The 22517-nt window shown below is 39.9% G+C and overlaps 1 protein-coding gene across 2 annotated transcripts in view; it reads left to right on the forward strand.

Annotated features, from left to right (window-relative positions):
- Positions 1-22517, forward strand: part of tmem132e (transmembrane protein 132E) — a 352924-nt gene that overhangs the window by 220616 nt on the left and 109791 nt on the right. The gene's annotated exons all lie outside the window — the stretch shown is intronic.

The raw sequence follows: 22517 nt of genomic DNA on the forward strand, positions 1-22517 counted from the left end.
GTTATATTAAAGTAAGTTTATTATTTTTGGATTTTGGACTTTTGGTCAGAATAAACAAAGCATTTGAGGATATCCTCTTGCACTGTAGGATTTTTTGATGCCCGTTTTTTCACAGTTTTCTGAAATTTTATAGAGAAGACAATTAATTTATTAATTGAGGGAATAATTGGCAATTAATCGATAATGAAAATAGTCATTAGTTGCAGCGCTATTAAAATCAGTGTGTCTTAAACTTTCCAGGAATATCTATTCGTTTCTATAAACGCCCATAAATCTGTTCGGAAATCGTAGAAAAAAAGACGCTCCTTAACCTAAGCTTTTGCCACATTAACATCAAGTTTTTTCCCAGTAACATTATCAAAAGTAATCCAGTGATTGTTATCTGTACATCTGTGACAGGAACCGCTAGTAGCTAATGAAACAAGACAAAAAATCCTTCCTGCTTGCATCACCCCAAGCATTATGGGAACTAGTTCTTAAACACAGTGATTATCCCAAGTAGAAGTAAGAAAAGAAAATCAATAGGAGTGACAAAGTCCATGTCTCTTTCTGTTTTTCATTTGCACTATCAATACTTTTTTTTTGACATCACTAAACCCAGATAAGCCCTAACCTGGTTTTGAGAAGCCTGAATATGCTACCCCGTGTAATCCAATAGAAACACCATTCCAGGTATTTTATTACTGTCTGCCCTGTTTGGAGGTTCACCTTCAACTTTGAGGTAACTCAGTTGGTACATAAAATTCTGGAAGTATGACTCCATCAGCTCAGAAATCAGATTTGTGGGTTTTTCTCTCTGCTTGCATCGTGTAAACAAAGAGAAGAATAATTAGGTTTCCCAGTGTTCTCTGTAAATGTTGTATCCTGACTATATCAAGACCATCATTAGATTCAAAATTGGCATATTAGTTTTAATGTAGAAGTGCTTACTGTGAGTTTCTGGGTTTTTCATTTCACTGTTGAAAGAAAATTATGTATGTATGCAGAAGAAGTGATGTGAAGTTGCCATAATGAAAACTTAAAAAAATGGACTGGAGTTAACTGCATCGAAAGATAGATGTTTTTAACTGGGCGCGAGATTGGTTCATAAGGGGATACATTTTGGTCAGTCAGTCCAACAGTGCCTTCTCATCTTGTATTCAGTGCTGTTTGCTTGCCTGGTGTTACAGTTTTCATTATCATGGGCAGGGGAGACAGCAGAGGCTAATCTTTCCATGACCAAGTAGATTAAGCTAGCAAAGCAGTTTTTTGCATAAGAGGGGCAGAATTATTGTTTGCAAAGTGCTAAGGCAACAGCAGTCTGACCTTGTGCTGAGTATTACTCACACGCCCTGCAGAACAGTCTCAGATACGGCGTGTGTGTCTGCAGCTGGAGTGGCTAATTGATCTGTGAGAGCAAATTATGTTCGAGTTGAATCTATTATTTTTTTTCGATGCGGACAAAAGATTTCACCGAACAGGCCAAAGCTGTATTTTATGACAACGGGAATAAAATGATTGAATCTGTTGTTTTCGACAACATGATAAATGGACTTGATGGTGGTCCTACTGATATCACAACTGTGTCATTTACAGCAACAGACGCTTCAGGCAATCGGAGACCGTGCAAGATGTGGAATTTTCCATTTATTTGGTTGGCTATTAGCACAACTGAGCAAGTCCACTTCCCTGTTTGAATCCTTTGTGTGATGACTCAGTCCTGCATATTTTGTGCCACACAACACGTGGGATAGATCGGTTCTCGTGTTTATACTATGCAACCAAAAGTATTTGAGAAATGATACATTATGTAAATATACCACATTTGACATAAGTTGCACCAACAGGGATTGATCTAAACCAAGGTCAGGACTGATCATACAGTAGCCTCACTTAACTAAAGTGCATTAACTGTTAGCTGACGACATATGCTGTAATCTGTTAGTTAACCTACAAGTTTACAAGGATATCTCGTAAACTAAAGTAAACCCATCATATGTCATCTTATACATTGCACTTGCAGATGTAACTTGGAAACATCACAAATTACCGTGGTTCATCTAGGTCATTAGTTAGTGCTTCAAGAAACAAAGTTTCTGTCTTTCATTCTGAATGATAAAAATATGCGAGCCACACTAACTGCCCCGCAAGCCTGAAATCCTCCATATATTTGAGAAAATGTGGAGACAACTTTGCTACTTTTGCACTGGTGGGGCAAAAAGGTAAACCTAAGCCTGTGGATGGTGCCAAAAGAGCGGTCATGTTGTTGCCTATATCAAAAGATTTGTCCTCTACAGCCAATTTAGGCCATGTCAGACTCAGCTTGTCAGGCTCAGCTCCAGCTTATCAGATTTGGTTTCATCCTCAGTCATCAGGTGTATGACAGTGGCACTTGGACATATCAGTGTTTTAATATCTTGGAGTGTTTTTGAGAGAGATCACCACACTGAGAACACAACGCTAAGGTGAAAGTTGACCGAAAAAAAAAAAAACAAATATGGAGGGAAAGGAAAAGGTTCCACTGTGACCGCCGTGAGTTTTCTTTTCTCCAAGATGTTAGCTTAAATCTCAACATACAGTTGAGTCTGGAAGGAATTTTTATGTTAGTTTTAAAGGAAGTGATGTGTTCATTTTGATCATTTTGCACTAGATATAAAGTCAGGGGGTCACAAAAGTAATTTGGATTCATTCTCTGAAGACCACGAGAATGTGTGAGAACTTTACCTGCAATCCCTTTTAGTTTACTTCAGTTTTCGAGATGTTTACATTGGACCAAAGTGGTGAAGAGACAGGCAGACTGGCATTGCCCCCAGTAGATTTGATACTTACGTGCCCACATCACTACACAATAGTATATATTTGCAATTTGGCATTTCAGTGCGAGCTGTAAAATGCACAGAGGCCTTTGCTACCATTAAATAAAGGAAGGTCTTGTGATAAGTTCTGGCCCTCTTCGTTCTCATTTTAACAAATCACAAAGTCTTCGATGTGTTCACTGTCTCTGGCCATTCCGTTGCGCTCATTTTCTTTCGCCACTTCTCTTAGATGGCCGGGGAAAAGTAACACTGCCACCACTCCCAGTCCCATGTTTTATCACCATGAAAGAGGGAGTTTTGATAGAGCACTCTGCAGGCTGAGTAGTCCTTTTGACAAAATTGCAAGCACTGTTTATTCAACACCTTTGACTGCAGCACAGAGGAGAGGGTTCATATCTAGGGTCGGAAGCACACACTGGCAACCTGGGCACATTTCTGTGAACTGCAGCCTTGACATTTTTTTTTTTAGCCGTGGCTTGTACAATGATGCATCGGTGTTTGGCAGAGTGCTGTCAACTCGGTCTGAAACATCTTGAGCCATTGTAACATACTGAGATTCAGATATAGACTATAATGTAAATTCTGCCTACTGTACCCAAATCAGGTTTAGTTTATGTTAGTACATTTCTGAGTAAATAAGGCTAAGCTGGTTTTGATAGTTGACAGTTTTCAATACTCAATGGCACTTATTTAAAACTGAATGTCCCCAATGGGGAAGCAATAAAGTATTCTAAAGTATCTATCTATCTATCTATCTATCTATCTATCTATCTGGGATAGTACTCAAAAAAGAATGCTGTTTGATACCCAGTCCTAGTTAAAATAAAATTATAAATGCCTGGATTAGAAGTCTAGTCTTAGCGACATGGAAACCAAACAGCTCCAACCGAATTCCCCACACTGAGATTTCCCCTCATGGATTTTTCCTCCACAAGGCAACCATCAGTATCTTTACAGTCCCCTGTGAAGCCACTCAGGTAGGCCTCTACCCCGTTTAATGGTCTGAAAACAAAAGTGTAGGTTTCTTCCCTTGCAAGGTCCATTAGAGAACAATGCTATATCTGACATTCACGACATCCACTTAGCCAGTGTCCATGTTGGCAAGGCTCTTTGTCAGCCGCCTATTCCTTTGTCTCAGCTGTTTGTTCCCTGAACAAACAATCTCCTTACCCTTCTATTCATTTTTCAAACCCAAAGCCATAATATCTCCCCAGACAGTGAGCGCTACCCCGTGCATGCTTCTAAGTGGAGAGCTCCAGTGCCTTCCATTAGCCTCTCGAGCAGAGTGTTAACCTTAGCCTTTGTAGCGTAGCATGAAAATGGCTCTGGAGGGGGGACTCCGTCACTTTTCATGTATTTGCTGTGGTTCTTCAGTGCATAAAAGTTCCATTCACTTTCAGATTGCTTTTAAAGTCAAGAACCTGAGGCTCTGTTGTTCTTTGCTCTCAATCAATAAAACATATGCCTCTGCATGTCGGTGTTTCGTGAATATTTAACCTCACCGCTTGTTTCTTTTTATCTACCAAATCACTAAAGAACGCTCAGTAAATTTTTCCTAGTGGGTGACTTTGAATTGTTTCCTTTTATACGCCCCATTTGAAGCAAGGAAACAATAAACTTCGAATCACATCGGGATTGGAAAGCCTTACCTTCAAAGTGCTATTCCTTTTTATCAGTCGGTGTTTTCAGCAGTGACTATGTATGTAAATTCATACCTACTTAATGCTTTGGTTCACATTTCATTATTAGAGAATTGTGTTAATGAGATGTAAATATATTTAGTTATGCTATCTCTGAAACATCTACACAACAGCATCACAGAATTAAGGTCATAATCAGTATATAAATGTGTTTTTTTCCATTCTTCACGGTTTTGGTCTTTCTGTTATGTCAGCCTTTACAAATAAAGACATCAGTGTCCAAGTCGATGGTAACCTGCAAATTTTGGCCATGTATACAGCAGTATTCATGTGATGGTTTTCAAAGTAGCATGATGTTGAAAATACATATTGACAAAAAGAATAATGCTATGTAAGGAAAGCCAAATATTCGGATTTATACTTTAGAAGAAAATTTGTTTCCTCTCCCAATTAGAAAATATATAGTTGTATAAGATACAGTATGTGGTTAGATATATATCAGATTAATTTTTAAAATGCGCTACTTTAATGGTAGCGCTACTTTAGCTGTGTTTTGGTCTGTACCAAACTCAATCTTCACACAACCTTGACAAATTGATACTGTACATTCTTTGAAAGCTCTAAGTTTCCTGGCTCTATTTGCGCAAAGCATTTTTAGGATCCTCGTATCACTGCAACATCTGTTGACACAAAATTGGCTCAGACCTGTGGCTGTGGTTCCACATTGTCTTCCACACAAAAGGTCCTACTACAGACCTCACATTCCCTTTTTTATGCCCCCCCTCCAACAAACAAACAAACAAACAGAAACAACAACTTACCTCATTTCCATGTTTGTGCCTCTTTAACTTTTGTTCAGTATCTCTTCTACTCTTTCTGACTTTTTTGTTTTGAAATTTAAAGAGGAACCTTTCAAAGGAGACCAGGGCTATAACTGTAATCAACAGGATGTAGAAAAGTGACCTTTTTTTTTCTGGTAACAGGTTCAATCACTCTCTATCATAAACGTTTTTCATCAGTAGTGCAATGATTCTTTTTAAGGTACAATGCAAAGGAAACTGTTGGCAACGGCCTTAGTCCTGCTGTCAATTTGGATATCACTGTGTGATGGCTGAATTTCAGACTTTGCAGAAATTCCCACCTTTATGCCAATTGCCAGCCTCCAACCTACACTGGTGCATTCTTTAAAAGTGTAAAGGGACTGAGGATCAGAGAATCAGATGAAGGATGCATACTGTATTATCTAACCCTAGGTGACCTACAAGCAAGTTATTTTCCTACTTTAAGAAGAGGAGAAATAAACCACTTCTAATATAAATTATTGCAGAGGCAGTACATTTGGTACATAGACTTACCTGTTCTAAAGCTGGCTTTCCTTCTCTGCCATATTTTCAGTTATCCATTATACTAGTGCCGTGGTTTTGCATCAGAACTCATAAAATTGTAAATATTAGATTAGTGTTGGGTCAGCAAAGTTTAGTGTCAGGTTAGGAAACGCTGCATTACATACAGTATACAATTCTGAAAAAGTATTTCTTGTGAGACTTGTGCCATACTATGCAAAAGCTACTTGCCTGCAGAACTGATGAACCTCTTGAATGAGAGGCGAAACGTCTTCAAGTATCTCCAATCATGTCCAGATGGCCTCAATTCAACTCCTCTTGGGCTACTTGTCTGCAGTTTTGGTTTTCTGGTTTCTGAAATTTAGAGTGTAAATTCTAATATGCCTCTATTCTGTAAACAACAATATTTATGGTCCTTCTTACAGCATAACACGTACAGAAAGCTCTGTGTTTTCCTCAGCCTGATCCTCATCTGTATTAAGATCTGGTTACTGCACTTAATATTTCCCTGGATTTTTTCCCCTTACTGATGACATTTCCTTCACATCATATCAACCCCATAACAAACCCTGACATTAAGCCTTTAGGCACATTAAAACTATTATTATGCCCCACTTTCACACTCCTCGCACAGGCTGCACCTTGTCACTGTACTTAGTTGATAGCAACTTAATTCTCTCAACTGCATTCAGCACCTGCACCTCATTATAAAACCCCCTTCTCTTCAGTCCAACTAATGGAAAACATATTAAGTTGAAGAAGATGCCAGTTACTGTTAATCGAGGCAACGAATTTGATGAGGTTTTTAGTCCTAACTGATTATTGTTGATTTCATCTTTGTGCACTTTACCGAATTCATTATTCATCAGGATGTGTCCTCTATGAATGCGCTCTGATCTCTTAAAAATAATTAAGGAAGATTGTAATGTCAGTGAGTATTGTTCGAAATTGATAGAAATGTGGGCGTGACAAAGTCTTGTAAAAGAAAGACTGTAGAATACAGAATAGGAAAACTCTGCCATTTTCTAATTGTCCATCAAAATTCCTGTCCTGTCTGGGGATAAATTTGTTATCTTTATAATAATCCAAGTAAGAAGAACATCCTACAAAATCCAAAACTGATATTTCCATATTGTTTCCCTTCACTGGAGCCCCAGGCAGATATTTGCTGATATTTGTTTTCATCATTTTTTTCTCCGGCACAGTATATTTAACACTACAAGGTATAAATGGTCTCCAGATTACAAATTTGTTGGGCTCATTCAGAGTGTCACAACAGATGAATTCAAAATTGTTTACACATTTGGAGTGTGTGTGACATTATGCACATAATAAATCAGTTTTGTCTTCCATGAATGCCACTGTATGCCTTCAGAAAGAAATAAGACGTTGCAGCATGCAGCTCCATTTAGACAAAGTCAAAGTGTTGTAAAAAATAATAGTAATAAAATCCTCTCGTTTCAGTGTGTTTCATTAAATCAAATCCTTTAATTAATTCTTAGTCACACACAAATGCAACAAGTTCTTTGGATGGACGTAGTTTGTGGTGCTGTTGAGCTATATTGCATTAAACAGAACGTTGTTTCTGCTATTTAGCCTTTCTTCATTGATATAAATGGGTTGGACAAAATAATAGAAACAATAGAGACAGCTACATAAAGTCTGTGGACACCACAGCTGGTGTCCGTAGACAAAACGCCATGTTGCTAGGCATCGCAGCAGTTTTTGATGCTCTCTTCTGTACAGTGAGTTACAACAATCATCCACTGTAATCACTTTTCATTGGAACCACGTTCGTACATTCGACCCCATGAAAAAAGTCTCCACGAAAAGTGTCTTGTTGTTGTTTTTGGTAATGGGGTGAACCAAAAATCACTTCATCTACTGCCTCGGTACTGCGTACAGTGACACCTTTGCTTCACTTATTGTCTGTATTGTATATTGCCTTCAGTTAAGAGACATGACAGTGCATCAAATGTCTACATTTAAAAAAAAAAAAGTTTTAGAAAAAAACTCATCGAAAAGGAAAAAGCAGAATCTCCAAGAATCAACTGTATTCACTAAGAAGGCAGTTTATTCTGAGAAGCAATACCTTGGTAGAAATTAATCTCACAGAGCAATATTAGTGGGCTGTTATGTGCAAACATCAATTTGTAGAAAGGTTGGCAATATTGTAATAGAGAGATACTGGTTTATACACTAATATGGAGAAATATCTTGTAGAAAAAAATATCCCCAGGGAATGATTCTTCGGTTTGGACATTATTAAGGCCAGTAATGTCAAGTTTGTCTGACGGCTTAATGGCCAAGTTTAGTGGGAGAAATTTGACACTTGCAGCAATTTGCAGAGTGATGTGGGTGTTTAGAGAGTTGGGCCATGCAGGGGATTTAAATCCCAAAAAGCAGAGCGTAACATTTTCATCAATTTTGGTGACTTTGGTACCACCCAACATTTCACAGCAATGAGCCAGCACAGACACGGATTACCTTATGTTAGTGATGGAAAACATGCCGAATGAAGACTGGTCTGCTGGTGTCATTTAAGAATTCCCTCATCGAAACCATGTTCACAGCACTTGTGTTGCATGTTAAATACCACATAGTGGAGAAGAGTTATGAGGACACTTTATGTGACAAAAGTTAAGTTTTAGTTAGTCATGTCCCAGAGGCTTCTCATACTTGACGACTGTTTCTGATTATCATTTGCATGTTAAGAATTTGAATTGAGACGCTTGGAAACAGTTCATTTGGTCTCTGTTGCTTCTGGTCCCTCCACTCAATGAGTAAACATTTGCGTTGAAAGATTTTCCGTCTCTTTAATCTGCCACTGGAGAAAAAGCAGTGTTACAATGCAGGAATCAAGATCTTGCACTCTAAGCCCCTACTTGTCCACAAGCGAGTGCTTTTCCTGACACCCCTTTTTTTAGCTTGTTGTAATGGTGATTTGGCAGCGAGTTGTGTAACCCGTCACCATGGGAACAAATCAACCAAAAGCTGTGTGTTTGTGTGACAGTGATATGAAGGAAGTCTGAAACAAAGATATCTTCTTCTCCTTCCCACGAGCACAGAGGCATTCCACACAGAAAGCACCACACTGGCTGTGAAGTGGCCATGACACTATGAAGGGCTGCTGTACAATAGACCTCCCTCAAAATAGACCAAAGGCTGCTGTTGCTGTTTTTATTTGAATAGCGTCACAAGTAGTGGATAAGCTGGGGAACCGAAATGTCACGTGGGTCCCACGATGGGAAAGTGAGAATATTGATTTAGCCATGGCCTCTTGACATGGATATCGAGTGAGTATGATGTCATTCCGAAATATCTTACCCAAGTGTTATGAGAAGAGCTATTGAGGTGCCTGTCTAAACTTTTCTGAATGAAGTAAAGACCGTATATTGTATAAAAGTTGCAATAGTTGGTCTTCCCAGTCTTGGGTGCCTGAGTGGACAATCAGCGCCTCATGTTATCCGAGGAAATTTAAGATCAGATTTGAGTTTAGCTGATGAGTAGTTAGAAAAGATCCTCTTTTTGTCTTCTTACAAAAGTCTGGGGTCTTCTCATAACCACAAGGTCTGGCTCAATCGGGCCTGTAAAAGGCTGCCTAAGACGGAAAGGCGCAGTGGCACTGATTACGACATGGACCAACATGAAATTGTGGCCACTGATCCTTTGTGTATTTCTGACATAATATCGCAGCGGCTATTGAAATGCCACTGGGTCCCAACATTTACGTCGTCCGATAGCACTTATCCTTACTTTGTCTCCCTCTGAAGGAAGATAAAAACAGATTATAGAGAACAAAAAGTAGCTACATCATCAATGAATTGAAAATGGTATGTAGGGGACACAATGCTGTGGTCACGCCTAGCACGTGTAGTGTGAACAGCGTCATTCAAATTGTGATGAGTACCTGAAAAAGTGGTTCCAGGAAGTCGCTGGAAGGGTTGGTGCACAGTGAGAGCCCAAAACAAACCCTTCAATTATGTAACATGTACTGTATAGGTGACTCTTGGTATTGGTATGAATTAAAGGGCAAAACTAAAAACATTTACAAGATTTGTCCAATTGCTCTGGTTAGGAACATGCATCAAAAACTTAAGCGAAAATTAAGAAAAGATAATGATTTTGGTTTAATAAATATATTTAAAAAAACAAACAAATCATGTCTCTTGCTTTAAGTCACTCCTGACTCTTTCATTATTGATCCAGGAACACAACCTTTCTCTAACCTTAAACAAGTGCCGTGAATGCCTGAACATAACATTTAAAAAGTTTAATCATGCTTTAACTCTTTAGTAATACGAGTGGATACTGTAGGAAAACAAAAGAAAGATCTCGTCTGCCAATTTGCTTATTGACAGCACATCTTCGCAGTATTGATAGTAAGTGAGAGATCCCTTTGTCGCCAACCACGGAGTAAGAGATGGGGAACAAAATTCACAGTCCTCGTTCTGTGCAAAGATGCATTTTTAAGTTCAGCTGAAGTTAAGTGTGGGTAAAGTAGAAATGAGGCAAGTGGTTATTTTGTATAGTAACAGTCATTGTAATACAACCCCCCTCGCTGAAGCAGCCCTACGAACGTGTTACCTGTCAGTCCATGTAACTAAAGCTTACAGCACTTTGTTTTGTCAGAATATCTTACTCTGATCCTTGAATGGACTAGAACAAAATGCAACAAGGCATCTCTAAAACCAACCCAGCTTAAAAGAGTTATGAGAAAGCCCACCACGGGTTGCACACATAATTTAGACTTGCCAGTCAGACTAAGAGAAATGTGATGTGATACATTTATTCATAACATTTTACCGACAACAAAAGGTCCTCTAATGTACAATGCTTTCAGCCCAAAGCCACTGGTAAACTGATTGATTGATCTATCCACAAGACTAGACGCTGTACCTTTACAAGTCTTCTCCAAAAGCAACACTGTACTACATCGGCAATCAAAAGACTCACCAGGCAAAGGTAAAGCAAAGCTGGAATCGCTCATTTCAGGTCCCCTGTGTGTGGAAGTGTGAATGACTCTCGCTCTCCCTCTCGCAGAAACCACTGTCAAGGTGCCTCGAGCAAAGAGCCAAACCCCCGACTGCTCAGTAGTCAACAAGAAAAGATGATTGTGGTCACACCGGGTGGCTTTCAGGTTTGAAGCAGGGTGTAGCTAAGAGCATTCAAGCTCACTAATAGCTTTCCTGAACAAACAAAGGTTACAAAAATGTTAATACCATGACTAAATGAAATGCATACCAGTGAGGGGATGAAGAGTACGCCCACTGGCAATGAAATTTAATGATCAGAGGCAGGGAAATCAAAAGCAGACAGGAAATATTCACCCCTACGCTGCCTACGGCCCCTTGGCAAATAACACGTGTCTACAAACCAATCTTATTTCCTCATTGCAGCTTTTCCCCGGAAGCCGAAATGAGGTCTCATTTTCATTTCGCCACTGGAAAAAAAAAAAAAAAAGATGAGATAATATTCATAGACAAAAGCTTTTGAAGGTTTAGCTGATCAACCATAAATTATAGTTCATTTAGTTTGAAAATTAGGTGCATTAACAGCTGTGTGACCTCATGGTAGCATGGATACTTCTATGAGAGTAAAATCCTATTTGGAATTACCAACAACATACTTACTCCATAAAGGTGTCAGTCTGTAAAAACTCAAATGCTGAACCAAATTTAGTCTGAAATCCAGTTACCACATGAATCCTCCAGGATCCAGTGGGCCGGTTTGTTTAATTAACGATGACGTTTTTTGTCTTACTTTTCATTATACAGTTATGAACACTAAATTGCTGTAATTTGCACCTGTTCTCAATCAACTAAGAAAAAAGATTAAAAGCTTTACCTCCGTTGCGTGAGTAACAGAAAAAAGGAATCAAAGCTTTTCCCGAGGAACAGTTTGAAAGACTGGAGGCCACACATAGAGCTGTCATCTCAAAGCCTTATTTTCTCCCCTGATGATTAAACAGCCTTGAAAGAGCGTTTTGTGTTTGGAGGGGGAACTTGTTTGTAGGTGGCTGTGTGTGACAGAGGAAGCGCCACTGCGTTGTCCTTCATAGCAAATTAGCGTGACAGGCTGGAAAATAATTCCAGCTGATCAGTGATACTGTTACCATGTGGTAGGGGGATGTTACAGTCACAAAAGCAAGGCGCTTTCTGCATAGTGAGACTTGCTGTAGATGCTATACATGTCTTAAAATAATGTTAGAAGGAAAATTCTGGCTTATTTCGACTTGGGTCTTACTTCTGTGGTTTTTGTCAATAATAACATTGAGCAGCGCAAGAAACCCAAGCAGGTTTTACCTTTACCTTACCTTAGGTTTTACCTAGGTTTTACGTTACGCTTCTGGTTTTACCTCCAGACAAAGTGGTTAAGACAATCCGGCCAAACCACTGGCTTGTGTGCATCCATTTTGACCGTCTCTCTGCCCCATTCTGACACTGTTGTAGTGATCATGCCTTGTTCCCTCACCTCTGCAGTGACTTTGGTGAGTAAAATGTAATCAGAACTGATAGAAATTATGGTTAAAACTATGGAAATAAGAAACAAGGTTTAAGAAACCTGTATTATTCTTTAGTTTATGGTTATTCTGATGTTATCTCAGATCAGGTTTCTATTTATTTGGAGTATTTGTCCCAGGTTTCATGACGCTATTTTTGTATGGCATAGACACATGCAGCTCTTACCATTTCACATGTGGCTCAGCAAGTGTGAATATACAGTATATTCAAATTAACTAACTTATTAAACTCTGAGTTAATCATCCAACAACAATTAAAGATACAGTAATGAGGCACACTGTCGCAACGGGTGACATGTTCCTTCGTTACAATGAACACGAGGGCTGTAGTTCACCTTGAGTCCATCCCTTATACACCGTGCTCCTGCTGTAAACACTCACTACTGTACTAAATCTGTGGCTGGAAATAGTTTCCAATAAATACATATTTTTACTCCTGTTTTGGTAACGTTTCCAAAAATTAAAAAACCTTTAACAAAAATGGAGGTACATATTTGTGAAGATTTACATCTTCAGTAGGAGCCAATGGACACTTTTAGTTTTTTGTCTTTTCGTGGGATTTATCGACAATAGCAAAAATACAGAACATTACCAGCCTTATCATTTAACAACAAGCTTGTGGTTGGCTTTTGTCTACTTCAGTCTGTTCCTCTGGGGTTAAGAAAAAAGTTCTATATCTTTGTTCACTTTTTATTTTTTCATGCTCACCCTGCTTTTTTCAGTAATGTAGCTTGCATTTAATCTTGCCAAGACATATTAATGGCTTACACCAGGAAGCTGACAACATATATGATAATAAAAAGCGGCTTTTTCCAGTGTTTTATCCTGTTACAATGTTCAGCAGAGCTGTATTATCCCCAGAGGACTGTAATTAGAGCCGTGCTGCTGCATCTGGTCAAATACAATGAAAGATTGCCAATATATAGCCTACAAATCAGCATAATGTAACATTAATTAGAATCACAGTGATTACGGTAAAAGTGAGGAAAGCAGGCCTTGCCCGGGAGTAGAGTGAAATTAGAGTCACAAACCTGAGACTTTTTGAAATGGGGATCCTTCCACATTAAGTTTGCTTCAGTCTGAGAATAATAGGCCAGATAATGTGGGAGCTATCTTGTCTCTGTGAATTGCGTGCATCAGCGTTGTCCTTGCACTCCTTGGGGCCACGCCATTGATATATCTGTCAGAATGATGGTATAAAATGGAGGTAAATTGAGTGTAAGACGCTCTCTCATTTTCATGGGTGTAACTTATTTTCTTTCATTCAAATCAGTTACGGTCATGTCCTATTTTTTTTTTTTTTTTTTTTTCGTTTGGTTCATGAGCGTGTGGCTTATTTCAGAAGTCTGGCCTGTTCATTTAAGGAGATGTCATCATTTTAGATTAAAATGCCTATAATGCTCCATAAAAAAGATAAGATGAAGCTTTATTGATCGTCACGGGGAAATTGGGTCGTTGCATCAGCAAAAGTAAAGGGATTTAGCAGGAGAGTACAGTGGACATAAAGGATAAAAATAGAATCTGAAACAAGCAACAAAACAGTAAAGCTAATGAAAAAAGATGATGAATTCATTTGCTGAAAAAGGCTTTAGTTATACAGGAACCACTTTTTTTGACATATAAATGTGATGTATAGGAAAGAACTTGCAGACAATGCAAAACATGCGAACACACTATACAGATTCATTTAAACAATTACATAAAGCTAGATTAATAAAAAACAAGCTTTTTCACAGCCAAAATGATTTGAATCAAATCTTCAAAGCTAATGAGAGGGGAGTTTAATTTATCAAATAATGCAGTAAATCCTCCTATAAAATCCCTCTTTATAGGCAATCCTCTTGTAACAGCTGCTGTATAATACTGTGAGGCTCAGTTTATCTCACACAGAGTGTCCCCTATGGGAAACCCTGTTGTGTGGAGTCCTATAGATTGCGTCAGCCTCAGATCGTATTGAGGCGCAGATCATGCCGCCACGAGGCATCTGCGGGCTTTCATCAGTACGCTTCAAATGCATGCAGTGGCTGTGCCTACAAGCTTCCGTTTGGCAGCAAAGGAAACACAGGACAGGGGCCATGTTGAAAGCAACAGCGAGCTGAGGCAGACTAACTACACACCGTAAACATCTGCAACTTCATAGTTCAGCTCGAGTGTGTGATTATGCTGTAGTTGCACGACATCCCCTCGCTCCAGGCCTCTATGATCCTCTCATCTTTACGCACAGAGGTTCAGCTTTCTGGTACTCGTCGAGGTTGTTGGTGAATCCCAGGGCAAATCAGTTTTAATTGAAACGCTTCTTTGTTGACCTGTTCCGCGTCCAAATGTGTCCAGAAAATGGCGCAAGTGTCGAGGTAAGCGGGTCTTCAGTGCAGACTGCCGTCGGTGATGCAGAGAAGCAGAAACCACAGAAAAGCAAAATAAGAGAAAATGAGACAAGACTTCACACCACACGGTGATTGTAACCTGAACTTTTATGGACACTTTGAATTGAAATAAAATTTGCAATTTCATCTTGAAAATGCAATGTCATAAAATTAAAAATCAGTTGCAGGATAAAGGTACTGAAGAGAGTGTAGCCTGATGGTCTACGATATGAAAATAAAAACAAAAGGGTTTGTATCAGACATCTGAATGCATTTTCTCGTTTCATTTCTCCATGTTTCTTTGTACAGCGTGAAAATCTGTTCACAGACAGAAACCTGCTTAAGTTGTGCAATCAACCGAGTAAAACTCAAGTACGCACCATGTTTTTTGTCAAAATGACATTATCGAGATGACGTCACACAGTGTGGGCAGCTTTAGCACACAACCATAGTGTGGCAATGTAAAATATTATGCCCACTGTGGTGGATTGTACAGCTCAAACAACCTTTCTTATAAGGTTCAAATTAAGTCCAATGGGGACCGTATAACAAGATTTAAATCTGACATTGATGTGCTTGTGCATAAATGATCGTAAAAGATTTCATGAGAAGATTGGGTGTAGAGAAATGGACATTTATATCAACGTGCCATTACTTCTGAAGTCTACGTTCACTGAGGACCGTTTGAGATATACCGCTGCAAAGCCTTAAATCACCAGTCAGAAGATTCAGTGTTTACACATTGGCTTCATCAGCTGACATCGGCTTCAGCCTTGCACCATGCACGCTCGCTCTCATGATCAAAACAAGGACGCAGGAAGAAAGAGAGACGAAGTGTGGGAGACTGTGTTTTGTACCTCCTCAAAGAGCTTTGAAAACAAAATGTACCGCGCAATGCTGCCTTTCACAGCTCAGCTTTTTTAATTGGTTGGTAAGTATTTGGAGAAGCCCCACCGCATGTTGCTGTTGCTTCTAAACTGCCGTCACTGGATCAGGCGACTGATAATATAAATTACTGGTTATTTATGAGGATCAATGATGAAATGTTCCATTTTCCTCTGATGGTGTCACACCAGTTATATATTCTTCCTTTGTAATCTACAAAGTATGCCTCATCGAGGCTATTCTTGGAACTGAAGGTGGAAATCCACCGCTGCTATCAGCCTAAATTTCAAAGTGAGATTTTAAATGAGAAAACACTCCATCTCCTCTATTTTGAGACCCTGTAGAGTCACCAAATTACATCCTTGTGTCAGACATTTCTTGTCCACAGGAACTGACTGATTGAAAATTGAGAGCGAATTTCAAAATGTCTCCTAAAGGAAGAGAAAGTTAGACTCTAGTTTTAGATCATTTGCTCTTTGCTTCTTTTTGTTCAATTCAATTCAATTCAAAATACTTTATTCATCACTCAAGGGTTGAGTTTGCAAACAAAAGTACAAAGAGACAATTCATTTCACACTTATAAAACTTAAAAATTTGAAAATTACAAAGGGTTGAAATATACATGGATTTATAACAGTGGCCAGTCTATAGCTCACCAAAATCCTTTTGTATCAAGCATCACAGAGCCGTCAAGGTTGAGTTTCCCCAATGGTCTTCAGAGAGTTAGAATAACCTCAAGTGTCTCTCCTAACTTGTCGTTAATCTCATCAGTGTTTCCCAAAACCAGCTCTCCTGTGACATCCAATGACTGGCGGTAGAAACGCATGCATTATATCAGCAGACTCCACATATACATACATGCGGCCTCCTGTACAGACAGTACTCTACACGAGCAAGCAAAAGTTTAAAAGCCAATAAGTTGGAAAGTTCGAGTAAAGTTTGATAGGGGTATAATATTAATAAGCGATATCCCTAAGGCATTTGTTTTTAAAATCAAGGTGACTAAGAGGATTACTAGGTGAACAACAGATAGCATTTATAAATTCTGTAGATCAAACGGTTTCTTTCTCAAGGTGAAGTATTAGATAGATATAGACTTCATGAATCCCAAGAGGAAAGTGTAATAAGATGTTAAGTTTCTTTGTGAAAACACTGACATAGCGGAGGATGGTTTTGATCCATTGACCTCAGGGTTATGCTTCACAGGGTTTAAAAAAAACTGTCCAGCGATGTGCAGTTTGACTTCCAGAGTTGTAGATGACCGTTGGCCTCCACCCACACCTCGCTCACTTGTGTTGTTAGTTCAGGACGAAGGGGGTGAGATAGAAAACTGATTAATAAGCACATTATTATGCTGTTTTGAAAACGTAAACTGTACATTTTTGCCAACTGAATCCAAACTGGCACGTCCTACTACAATGTTGCTCTGCTAGCTTATACAACCTGCAAGATAATGGTCTGGTATAAGGTATATGCCCCCAAGTTCAAGATGAGTCATCAAAAATATTAGAATGTTTTACAGGAGGAGGAAAGGGAGGGATTTTGCTATAAGATACTCAAAAATGTTTCTCTTTCTTTGAAATTTATTTATTTATTTATTTATTTTTTACAAATTTTGACATACAACAAGAAATAATCGTCAACACAGAGACACAGACATTGTTTTTTAATTTCACTGTTTCTATACAGGAGAACAGGAAGTTGATCCTCATGGAAATTGGAACAACTGTTGAGCAATTGTTGATTGTTGTTCAAAAGGTCACCAACCTGCAGAGTCACTTGTGTCGTTTAAAGATCAATTTCCAAGAAATGTAGCTTTGAATCTGTTTCCTGGCTGAAATGGATGAATGAAGTTTAGGCTGCATCTGCCTTTTTCTTTGCCCTTTTTTAGATTTTGTCTTGTCGAATCTGTGGCAGTAGATAAACTGAAAAGACCAACTGAAGGCCAATTTAGTTAAATTAAAAACGAATGCCTATTCTGGTTGATGCATTGTTCAGCCATAAATGTGATAAATGAGGGAAAACATCCGAAGAAAGTCAAACAAGCCTCAGACTTTGCATCTTTACATCGCCTCTCCACTGTAAAGGCTGCTCGTGGACATTTTATGAAGTGACCAGGCGGCACACATGCTGCAGCTGCGGACCTCAGACTTAACTCGCCTTCAAATTAGTCTGTCTGCTTCATTGAGATGTCAGTTTCACATTATGCGGTCACGGACACGTTCGTTCACATCTTAGATCTGTTAAATCTGATTGAAAGTGTGTTAGACGCGTGCGCACGCCTCAGGGGACATATAATGTAACAAAATATATAGCAAATAGCCTGTAGAATGACTGATTTACTCCACTTTGGCCTAAATCACACCAAAGTGATTTGATTTCATGCAAACACATGGGCTGGACAAACCTTACCCAGTGAGACTGAAACTTGAATGTAATTACCCTATGCATATAGATGAAAACTGATGAAATATATACACACTCTGACCATGTTTGAGATAATTCGGATGGAGTCAATTTGTAAAGGTAAGCCAGGTCTGACTGAGATGGAAATAGACATTCCTCAGAGACGGGCAAAAATAGGACTAACTCCACCAGTGTTTCAAGTGCTAATACATCCTTCATCCTCAGGCTAACATATCTTTTCATCTGCACTTTGTGTTACATTCGGAGCTGTTTGAAAGATAATGCAAACCATTTTAGATTATGGGTTTTTATTTGCATTCGCGTCTCAGCAAAAGCGGAATGTGAATAAAGAATTCCGAAGTTAAAAGTTTACACCAAAAAGTGCAATTGCAGTGTTTGCTAGGTGTATTCTCACACAGTAGTATAGACTGTAGAGCATCGCTGTGTATTTAGTTGAGTGATCTGAACTGTTGCACCATTTTAAATGTAATAGCAGTATGCTCAAAGCAGAGTAAAAGAAGGGAGAGAATGAAGGGTAAAATAAAGATCGATAGGGAAAACCCTCGGCGCTGGAACATTAGTTATGCTGGAGGATGCTCCATGTCTCTCTAAACCCGCTCAACAATTTTACCTGACCTTTTACTTGAAGAGACGTTTATGCACTTCTCTTTCTCAAGATCTAATGTCAGCCCTCCTCGTGACATCCTCTCTATATATTTCCCCTTGACTTGGCAGCCAGCTTTTATCGTTGACAGCTTCTGTATGGGCAGCAAGTGTCTTAACAAGCCTTTTTAGCTTTTGTCTGCTGGATGCTTTTGAGATATTGAGGAGGCAACAGATACTTCCATATCTTCATAAAATTTGAATGCCTATAATACGCAGCATTCCTGGATGAAATGGAGAAGATGCTTATGTTTAAGTGGATTATTCGGGTGGAAAGTGTATCCGGTTGCACCACTGTAACACACATTATCCCAGGCATATATGTTTGCCAGGCTCTTTTTTCCAGATTCTATGCTCCAGAGACTTTTGCCTCACCAGTAGTAGGGCCAAGGGCTGTGTTCAGAGCCAGCAATTTTAGTTTCAGTGCAAGTTAAGAGATTTAACACCCTTGCGTTTTGTGAGCGGTGACAAACAGTATTCGTTGCACAAATGCTTTCCTGCATTAGCTTCTCAGAAAAAGGCTTATTTTGGACGTATTTCAAGGTTAATCTCATTCTAAAACACAAAAAACTCCAATAAGTGGATTGATAATTAAATTCTCCATTGGGATTAATCTGCAGTATTGTGGTTGGAATCCTTAGCGTTTTTCTTAACTTAAGTGTCTGTCTTTGCAGACTGTTATTGACATATCGATAGACGTGGAACCGCACCGGTCCAGCATCAAAGTGGCCCGATACTTTCATTAATTGACATCAGACAAAGTAATCTAATGAATAGAAAGTGCCCTTAGACTAGACACCCACTCATTCCCCCACCACAAGCACATACACACAGAGCAGATGTTTCACGTAATGGGAGCACAACAGGAAGAGAATTCAATTCAATTTGGCCTGAGGTCTAATAGGACATCAAGTAGAAGAGGAAGGTGATAGGGTTTCACACTGGAAGCCCATCTGTGTCCACGTTCCCCCTCAAACCCACCTACCCAGTGATGTTGCTGGTCTGAAAGGAAGCAAGAGCACCCTGATGCACCCTAGGCTATAATCACCGTCTCAAATGACACCATAAGGCCTTGGGGTTGAGCGCAAGGGGCAAGGATCTGTTTTGTTTGATGGCATTCAATGCATGTGTTGTCACTGTACTGTTTCATTGCATTTAAGGGGGATTAGGAGACTCCTGGGTGGTAGTCAGGTGACCTTCATGCATGACAGGAAAGCACTGGTGTCATTGTCGGTTCCCAGTCCTTAGGGGTTTGCCAGAGGCAACAAACCTTTGTGCTTTTGAAACAATATACTCAATACACTTATGCAATGTTCTTTCTTCCAGCAACATCCACAGTCCACCATCAGTCACTGACCTGTTACACTGCTGGATGAGGGAGTATTACATATTTATGCAAATTGTCCGATCTTATGCAACTTGCAATTACTCTCAGATCACATTTCTAATAGAATGAATAAGTAATCAAATCTAAGGATAAGACAATAAGTAACAAGTCATATTTCTTTGACAAAATACACTTATACAATATATACTATTTTTTTTTTTTTTCACTATTATTGTAGCAAACACTAAACACCGTTCCTTTTTGAATTACAGGAGCATAGTGTTTCATACACATTTTTCATGGTGGAAGTTTGGGAAACCAATGTGTTTCCAGCAAATGGAGGGAAAATGGGACTTTCCCTCCTCAGAGACGGTGATCCACAACAACATCCTGCTTAGATTTTGAAAGAAAAGTGCATGTGGAAATACCCTAGGATTTGCTAACAACAGTCACAGCCAGTGTCAGAAACACCACACGCATCTCTATGACCACCACAGTATAAATGTTTTAATAGCATTTAGAAGATTTTTATCTGATTTCGTTACCTATTAGTTTTATTTTTCTGTATTTTACCAGGTCTTACGGTCATTGGTTCACATTGCAAATGTGAATCCTGCCTCCCCTATTCTCTTCTCCTGCTACACCCTGTTCGCGTTGATCCAACAGCTAGATTATATTGCACCACTGATGATACAAGCAGCTGAATATTGTGTTGTTTTTGGCTGCTTGGAGTTTTACTTTAAGTTCCACGGTGTTGCCCTAAAGCCTCCCAGTGCTTAAACGAACAGATGCAGGAGAGAGACGCAGTCAGCAGTGCCGAGTCAGAAACAAACTGCTTTAAAAACTAAATTACCATTTAAAACAGTAGCAAGCTGGAAGCCATTTTGTTTTGGTCTGCTTGGCCAGCAGCAAGTGCTTGTGGAACACACGGAGACACATTCCTTTAAGTGCCTTGCTCAAGGCCACCTCGACAGTAGTTTTGGAGGTAGGGGAGAACGTTACATATTCACTTTAAAGAGTCCCAGCAGGTCTGGGGGATTCAAAGTTTCTCAGAGCTCTAGGCTACTGCTGCTTCAAGACATAGTGAGATAGATGGAGCAAAGTGGTGGGTAATAATGTTCCAATATCTACTTACTTTTTAAGCACTACAATAAAATCATATAGAGCTTTAAACAGTGGAGGGGAAAAACACGCCTCTTTGCTATAAACATCGGCAGGCACATATTCTATCCTTTCTCGAGGCTGGGATCGCTCGTAGAGTCTCACACTTTTCTAATGTTGCCATGTGACTGGTAAAATATACGGTAACGGTGGGAGATGTGAATGGTGGCTCAGCATTCGGACCCAGGAGAATGAAGCAAACCGTGTTCTAGCAGAGAAGCCCCTAAGGAAGTTTTGTGGACTGCTGCACTTATTTGTCGCTTTTAATGTTGATCAAGGCAAAAGCAGCCCCTTTTTTTTCATCTTTTTTTTTTTTTTAAACACACACACCACCGTGCACACATTCCTGCGAGGTAGAGAGCTTTTGGTCGATAGAGACTGGACAGCCTCTAAGTAGCTTCTCTCATCATTATGGTTCCTCCGGCCTCTCTATGGCTACGACTGCTCATTTGTAAGTGCGGGATGTTTTCTCGGCTGCGGCTTCATCTTTTGTTGCCCCCACTGTTTGCCATTCAGTTTATGGGGCCCACACACACACAAGTGCACACACATCCATGGATCCTTCTCTCTCTTTTATTATGGGAATTCCAGGCACATGTGAGTGAAGCAGGGAGGCAGTTCAGATACCCCTCCCCCTCCTCCAGCCGGTATCCCCTCATTCTCATGGATTTCTCATGGGGCTAAAGCAGAAGAGGGGGGGGTTGAAGAGAGGGGAAAGAGAGCTAGGCTAATTCATCAATAATCTTTACCTAATCCCACCCTCTTCTCTTCTCCCTCTCACTTATTCTTACTCTTACGCTCTCTCTGCCTGGAGGCATTCAAGCAATACATCCATCCCCCGCCCCACCTCTCACACACACTCACACACACACACACACACACCCACCCACCCAGTGCCTATACTCACACTTGCAAGCGCACACACACAAGAGTCTGCCTGAACACGTCCAGAGGGAGAGGATGAATCGAGCGGGGGAGTGTTATTTCTTTCACCTCCATATGTGCGTCGGTGTGTGTGGTGTAAGTCGAGTCCTCTGAGGGTTGTGTGTCTCAGCTCTGACCGGGAACTAAAATGGTGATTATGGACTAGAGACTAGGTGTGGCAAGATGGGGCGGCGTCAAAGGCTTTGTCTGTAGTTCCCGTGCAGCCCACCAACCGGGAGGAGGCTCTGCCTGTCTATCAGAGTCTGTCCTGGAGCCATGCACAGTCTGGGATCGAAAGAGCCGCTGCGTGGGGCTGAACCACTCTTAAACCAGGACCTAAGCCACGGGGAATTAGACAAGCACAAGTTCAAGAAGCCCGGTGGAACCTTCGTAGCCAGCAGCAAGAACATGACCAAGTGAAGAACTGTCAGAGCATATTGCTGTTTTCCTTTTTTCACTCTCATTTATTCTTCTTTTTGCAACACAT

Source organism: Xiphias gladius, chromosome 17, assembly GCF_016859285.1.
Source record: "Xiphias gladius isolate SHS-SW01 ecotype Sanya breed wild chromosome 17, ASM1685928v1, whole genome shotgun sequence".
Taxonomy (NCBI): Eukaryota; Metazoa; Chordata; class Actinopteri; order Istiophoriformes; family Xiphiidae; genus Xiphias; species Xiphias gladius.